Raw genomic sequence first — 8,438 nt, 5'->3', positions numbered from 1 at the left:
AGAGATTGGAATCTTACCACAACTCACAATTCGATTCCTTTCCTATTCTTGTGGTGACGATTAGATTCAGAATTCAGATTCTTGCTATGTATAATTTGGTATGAAAATGATCAGAAAATCTTTTTCAAACAGGTTACAGGATTGCATTAAAACCTTAGTTTTTCAAAATGCATTGTAAAAAAAAATGGCCACAATCGATTTGTGAAAATTGTGAATCAATTTCAAATTGAGCTTTAAATGCGGATTGATTTTTTCTGAACATCCCCAGCAGCCAGCACGGTGGTTCTCGATTTTTTGTCCACCAAGTACCACCTCAGAAAACACTTGACTCTCAAAGGACCACCATAATAACCAACATTAAAATATAGTCCCGTGCTACGCCTAACTATTCATTAAAACGAGGCAGAAGTTTTATTTAACAAGTATATTTAAGAGCGACTTGTCCAGGGTGTACCCCGCCTTCCGCCCGATTGTAGGTGAGATAGGCGCCAGCGCCCCCCACGACCCCACAAGGGAATAAGCGGTAGAAAATGGATGAATGGAAGTATATTTAAAGTTTTTGGCCACTGTAACAGTACACACAGTTTGAATAGTAACATTGTTTTAATATTGGAAAATGAAACACTTAGCGTACAAGTTGGTGGCGCCCGCGTACGACGAGTTTGAAAAATCACTGATCTAGCATAAATGTTACACTCTGAACGGTAAAGTAATGAAACGCTGGGCTTAAGAGCATTCCTGATTAGGGGTTACAGTACAAACATGAGTAAATGGAATATGTGCCGTCGGTACACTTGCATGGTGGTTGTTGGCGTGACTCCAGGATGCAGAGACAGGAGGTTATGTGTATGTAAGGAGGTTTGATTAACAAAAAGAAGGAAAAGGCACGCCAGGGATTTAGTCACAATTGACTATGAGCCAGAGTGGCAAGGGAGGCGAGAGTGACACATTTGAGTCCCTGATCACTAATTAGAGCAGGTGTGGACAACAGCGCTCAGAAACAGTGTTGAAGTCACTGCAAGACATAACCAAAACAGGAAGTGATTCAAAAATATAAGCGCTCGCCAGGGGGGAACACTAAACACATGAAACACCATACATAAAAACCCCAAACTATCACACAGATCATGACGTGTTCAACATAACACAAGAAACAGATGAAACAGGATAAAAGCACATAAAAGCCAGTACTTTGATAAAGATGGTAAACAACACCACTTATTTCAACATGTAGCTTAATGTGTCTGTGACCGGTGATCAATAAAAGTCTAAGTTATGTTACATATTTATTTCATGATTTAAATGTATTTTACATTGTTTTCTCCAGGTAAAATATAATAGCAATGTAAAAGAAATATTATTGGGTGTTTGGAATGGATTTGTAATGTTTCTTATGGGTTTTCGTAAACAATCCTGTTTCTGCCTTATATTTTGGAACCTAACTAATAACGGAGGTATCACTCTGCAATCTTTACTTTGGGAATTCAAATGTCAACACAATGATTGACAAATCACAAAATAAATGATCCGTTTTTGTTTACATCAATTCCACTATTTCGAGGCAAATTTGGAGAGGGGCATCTTAAAAAATGGCTTCCTTTGTAGTGACGTGTCGTCTTATACAGGAATGTTGGACAAAAATACATCATTCATAACCAGACTCATAATGTGTGTTTTTTGATTATTCCCGACTGTAAGTCCATTCAGTGTTTATGGAGCAAAGCAGTCAGGAGGAAGTTGACTTATTTGTATTGCAACAGCATCTTTATCCCCTCATATCCTGTCTTCTTAGATGGTAAAACAAAAAAACTTCCTGTGCTATGCTTGTCTTTATTTATTTGAGATTACTAGCCTGATGGTAATAATGTACGATAGCAGAACTCCTTTTCTGTGTATCGAGACTCGCAAATAAATGTTGCATCACAAGAGTGGCTCACCTATTTTGCACTTTGGGACTTTTTCTTAAACAGCATGTTTTTTTTCTGGTGCTCAGATTTTTTTTTCCACACCATTTGACTCCATTCTTCAATAGTCCCATGATTCCCCTAATCCTATCAGGGTGGCCCTCCCCTGAATTCCACACTGTCCAAATCCTTATAATCCGGTTCACTCCTCAGTCTTTGACAATGTTTTACTGCATATATGCTTAAAGCCATTAGTCAGCACAGGCTTTACTATCTTAATCAGATATCCTTTCTAAATACGTGCTAACGTGAGTCAATTTGACATACTGTATGCCACATTAAGTAGTAGTGAAAATGCAGATCTACAATAGTACCTCCATTTACAGTAATAACTGGTTCTCTGACGGAGCTCTGAACTAAAATAATTGTATCTCAAAACAACCTCTCATTGAAATCAAATGCCACAAAACAGCACAATTTAAACATGTAACATGCCTTTTAAAATGAAAAAACAAACCTTTAGAAAAGGAATGCTGTGTAAAAACATTCAATATAAATTACTACTATACAACTTCTGTAGTTTTATGACGTAACATAGTAATTTACAGTATTTACCTTGGGGAGTTGACTTCTACGGTGTCTCCTTCCAGCTGCTTCTCTGTCAAACACACCATCAGCAGCTTTTCCATATTTTCATGGATAAATGTCTGCCGTTTAGATATTATTTTAACATTCTCGGCTGGCGTTTGACTCATTTTGCCGTGATACGCTCCAACTGTTTCACACGCTCAGTCATGTTTCTGATTATTTATTTCTTTAAATATATGAATATCATCAACTTCTTCTTCTCAGCACGGTCATTTCAACTCACTTTCTCTAAGTTATGTCCATTTCTAACTATAAGCAAATGCTAGAGAGTAAGTCCGGATGTTTTGGTCAGATCTTGTGCTACACCAACTAACGGCAGGGATGCCTGTAACTCAAATGTTTGCTTGCAACTTAAAGCATACAAACTAACCGAGAAACTGCTGTTGTGAAAAGAGAAAATAATTATAATTTCGATCAGGGACAATGGAAAGAAGCATTTCAATCAAAGTTGTTAACTTATGGAACTATCTTCACAGTGGAACAAAACAATAAACATCTTCTACTGTATTTAAAATCATTCTGATGAAAATATATGAAATTGTTGTTTCCATCTTTAGTTTTTTGTTGTATTTCAAAAAAGGGACAAGCAGTAGAAAATGGATGGATGGTTAAGACATATGTGTCATGATCTGTCACCTCTTTGTGTCCAGTACCTGGTTTTTGGGCTACGGTGGCGGAGCTAAAGTCGTGCACACCTGATACCCATTTCCTCCTGACTACTGTTGCGTTTTGACCAGATGTTCCTCTTGCTGGGAATTTAAGCTGCTGGTCAACCCCAAGTTCTTTTGATGACACATAAGCTGATTTTAAATGAATCCCAGACAGAGTAGGTATTCTGACATTTTATTCCAAAGCTTTGGGGGGCCAATCTATGAACAACACCTTCAAATCGCATTGCTCAAGTCCATCTGACAATACTACGGAAGCACTGTCTTGTACAATATGTCCCTCGCTCCCACCCACCAGAACAAATACACATGTCTATTGTCCTCCTTAGCTGGGCACAGGATGAGGTAAGAAGGGAGTATTGTTACTCATCACATTCCTAAAGCCAAGGTTAACTTGCAGTGTACCATAGACATGAGATTATAAAATAGAAAGAGTACAAATGGAAAACACTAGCTATTTCAAATATGACTATAGAAAGAAATAACTCTTAAATATGGATACAGTATATGTACATATCTATCTCCGTCAATCCCCCTTCAGATCTTCTACAAAAGATCTATATCACAATTACAAAACTTCTAAAGCATGCCCCACATTAAAGTTTTAGCAAGCTAGCAATAAAATAACAGCATAGTTATATGGGAGATAGATGGAGGGAGTCAATCAATCAATTTGATTGATTGATTGATTGTTACTTTTATTAGTAGATTGCACAGTACAGTACATATTCCGTACAATTGACCACTAAATGGTAACACCGGAATAAGTTTTTCAACTTGTTTAAGTCGGGGTCCACGTTAATCAATTCATGGTAAAATCAATGTTTACTTATATAGCCCTAAATCACTAGTGTCTCAAAGCGCTGCACAAACCACTACGACATCCTCGGTAGGCCCACATAAGGGCAAGGAAAACTCACACCCAGTGGGACGTCGGTGACAATGATGACTAAGAACCTTGGAGAGGACGAAAGCAATTGATGTCGAGCGGGTGTAACATGATACTGTGAAAGTTCAATCCATAATGGATCCAACATAGAGAGTCCAGTCCAAAGCGGATCCAACACAGCAGCGAGAGTCCCGTTCACAGCGGAGCCAGCAGGAAAACATCCCAAATGGAGGCGGATCAGCAGCGCAGAGATGTCCCCAGGCGATACACAGGCAAGCAGTACATGGCCAACGGATCGGACTGGACCCCCTCCACAAGGGAGAGTGGGACATAGGAGAAAAAGAAAAGCAACGGCAGATCAACTGGTCTAAAAAGGGAGTCTATTTAAAAGCTATAGTATACAAATGAGTTTTAAGGTGAGACTTAAATGCTTCTACTGAGGTGGCATCTCGAACTGTTACCGGGAGGGCATTCCAGAGTACTGGAGCCCGAAATGAAAACGCTCTATAGCCCGCAGACTTTTTTTGGCCTTTGGGAATCACTAATAAGCCGCAGTACTTTGAACACAGATTTCTTGCCGGGACATATTGTACAATACAATCGGCAAGATAGGATGGAGCTAGACCGTGTAGTATTTTATGTAAGTAGTAAAACCTTAAAGTCACATCTTAAGTGCACAGGAAGCCAGTGCAGGTGAGCCAGTATAGGCGTAATATGATCAATCTTTCTTGTTCTTGTCAAAAGTCTAGCAGCCGCATTTTGTACCAACTGTAATCTTTTAATGCTAGACATGGGGAGACCCGATAATAATACGTTACAGTAGTCAAGGCGAGACGTAACAAATGCATGGATAATGATCTGTCATGGTCAGGGAAGGAAACTAGCAATTCTCGAAAGTCACCACTTTGCTTGTCGCCCTTCAGGGACATAGCAAACCCAACAACAGGGTGGGGTTGACCCTCTACAGCTCTAACAATGATGCGGGTGCATAGAGACCTAGCACAAGGGGCGATAAAGCAACCGCATGAGGCTATGATGGCCAAGAAAACTCAAATGGAGACCAGGACAGACTTAGTAATTAGGTCAGTCCACCTGCCAAAGGTTTCTTGGAGCCAATCTTTGAAGGGGTCAGAGACACCGAAAACTTCAGTAAATTCCTTAGGCAGGGCTTGTAGGCCCTCTGAGGCCCTCTGGACTGAGCCATCGGGGGCGGTGTTGTTAGGAATGAAGGTACAGCATTGGTCACCAAACATTGCACACACACCTTCTTCCTTGGCTAGGATGCGGTCAAGGGCTATGCGGTTCTGGATGGCCATTAGGGAGGTCGGGGCAAATCCCTCAACAGCGTCACGAGTCAGGTTGGTCAGTCTCAACAGATTATAAAAACATAGTTAATGCGTTCTACATTTTTAGTAGCCGTCACAGCGAAAATAGCACCAATGATAGGAAGGTTCTCTAAACCTGCACAGGATTCACACCACAATTTATGTTGTGAGGGGACCCCCCTTGGTTGTCCTATTGCATCAAAGTAAACACCATCAGGGTTTCTCATCAATCAAAGGAGCCCATTACACTCCTATATAGAACATGGCAGCGTCGGCGGGAAGTTAGAGAGGCCGCTGAAACAGAAGTTCCAAGGGGTGTTAATTTGTCGCTGATTTCGAAGCCAGTCCTGGCACACCCCGCTTCGCTTCATGCTCGCAGGCCATACCTCCCTCCACACACCCCTACCATTAGATAACTTCAATCAGAAAAGAAACAGTGAAAGACGGAGAACTAGGGCCTCGTCCAGAGGTGATTGCAATACACCAAGACGTAGAAAATTTTTTTAAAGAGGAATGCAATCCAGGAATATGTTGCCCACACACATTAGAGACTGCGATAACTATCCACTTTTCAAAAAAAACATAAACACTGGCTAAAAATAAATCAGACATGCAGCCATTAATCATTAAACACAGTTTCCAGACTCCAGCCCGTTCCAGTGGGCTTCTGGCCAGCGTATTTAAAGCTGTGAGTGAATTGTCTGTTCTGGTCTATTGTCTTGTAATTGTGTATTGCAACTGCTTGTCTGGTCTGTTTTATCATGTCTTATTTATTTGGTTCTTAATTATCTCATGGTGGTTTTAAAGTCATATGTGTCTCACTGTGTTATTTTAGAAACCTGCCTTGGGAGTCCCAATTTTCCCTCCAAGTTTTCATATGTGTGAACAAATGCCAAAACTCCTTGAGCATTCAGTGGCGCACATGTGAGCAATGGCAGACGTGCACACTGTTATGCGCTTATCTTTTTATTCAATTTTGTGCGCGGCCTAGATTTGCCGTGCGCACAGGACGCGTGAGCAGTGTGCAATTGGACAGGTGCGTACCTTAGAGGGAACGTTGCATTGGCACTATGGCTGAAAATGAACATTTATGCCAAGTCGGGCGCATTACACTGTTTATTCAAGTGTTGATTAATGTGCACTGTCCCAATTAAATAAATGAAATACAATACAAGACAATCAGGGGTATCCAAAAAAAATGCAGCTCGTTTGTCACACATTCTATGGACAAAATAAAATAAATAAAATAATAAACATGGATTAAAACATTACGCAATAAATAAATGTGGAGTTTGCATGTTCTCCCCGTGACTGCGTGGGTTCCCTCCCTTCCTCCCACCTCCAAAGTCATGCACCTGGGGATAGGTTGATCGGCAACACTAAATTGGCCCTAGTGTGTGAACGTGAGTGTGAATGTTGTCCGTCTATTTGTGTTGGCCCTGTGATGAGGTGGTGACTTGTCCAGGAACAAGTGATAGAAAAAGGATAGATGCATGGACATTTAACCCCCAAAAAATGACCTGACAACCAATGACGTGCGTGTCTTACTGTGAATTGTCTCTGATCATTTCTGTGGGTCTTGTCGTGATGAACATATACATACACATTTATTGAAAGCTCTCAAAAAGGTTTCAGTTGGCGGAATAATAATAATTATAGTAAAGAACAATGATACAAAGTAATTCAATTTCTCAAGGTGGTACACAAATATTATTTTCACTGTTGTATAGCACAAAGTTAAATTGTAGATTTTTTGTTCATGTACATTAGGCCCCACGTCTTTCAATTTTTCACGTTGGCAAATGTTCGGACACTCCTGCTCTAAATTATCTATAGGTGTGACTTTGAGTGAGAGTCTCTTTCTTTCTTTATTGGGTGTACAGTTGTCTCTTGCCCCATCATGCTTCACCGCATGGCACATTTTTGGTTGTTTTTTTTTGTAGCATATTCTACTACATTTTTTCGATTAATTAAACATTTTCAAGCATAACAATAGCTAAATGAACAACAAACATCAATAGTTTAGTAGTATTGGGCACTAGAGGAGCCCAAACCAATCATAGTGTGCTGTTCAGTGTCGTGGCCACTGATTGGCTCAGCCTCAGACAACATTACTCTATTGGATTGAGAGAGTGTAAAGGTTAAAAGTTAAAGTACCATTGAATGTCACACACACACTAGGTGTGGCGAAATTATTCTCTGCATTTGACCCATCACCCTCGATCACCTCCTGGGGGGTGAGGGGAGCAGTGAGCAGCAGCTGTGGTGATTTAACCCCCAATTCCAACCCTTGATGCTGAGTGCCAAGCAGGGAGATAATGGGTCCCATTTTTTTTATAGTCCTTGGTATGACTAAATGTTGTTATTTATTGTCTAAATGGCTCTCATGATCTAATTAGGAGGTAGTTAACATTTTTATGATCTACTATGAAAATATAACATTTACCATTAATGATTTTTCGTACCTAATCGACAACGATGAACGAGGGATTTAATCATTTCTGAAGTTTTAAGAGCTTTTTTAGTGTCCAGTTTGTTGTGAAAATGTCCATCCATTTCAAAAATGTATTATTTTATTTGAGGTATTATATATGACCATTTTGCATAAGCATAGACAATATCTCACATTAGGATCAGTGTCTCTATATCAATCAATCAATGTTTATTTATATAGCCCTAAATCACAAATGTATCAAAGGACTGCACCAACCAAAACGACTATGACATCCTCGGAAGAACACACATAAGGGCAAGGAAAACTCACACCCAGTGGGACGTCGGTGACAATGATGACTACGAGAACCTTGGAGAGGACCACAAATGTCCGAATGTGATATATTTTTTCTGTGCCTACTTGAATTACTGCTATTTTATGAAAAATGTATTCAATTTCAAACCTTAAGAGGCGTGAATGTATGCATTAAACAACTTTCTGTACAGAACTGTCACTGGTGAGCTTTACAGGAAATGTACGACATTTATAACATATTTGAGTTACATATTA

The sequence above is a fragment of the Nerophis ophidion genome, linkage group LG03 (assembly GCF_033978795.1).
Source record: "Nerophis ophidion isolate RoL-2023_Sa linkage group LG03, RoL_Noph_v1.0, whole genome shotgun sequence".
Taxonomy (NCBI): Eukaryota; Metazoa; Chordata; class Actinopteri; order Syngnathiformes; family Syngnathidae; genus Nerophis; species Nerophis ophidion.
The sequence above is the reverse complement of the archived record's forward strand: the minus strand, read 5'-3'. Positions refer to the sequence as shown.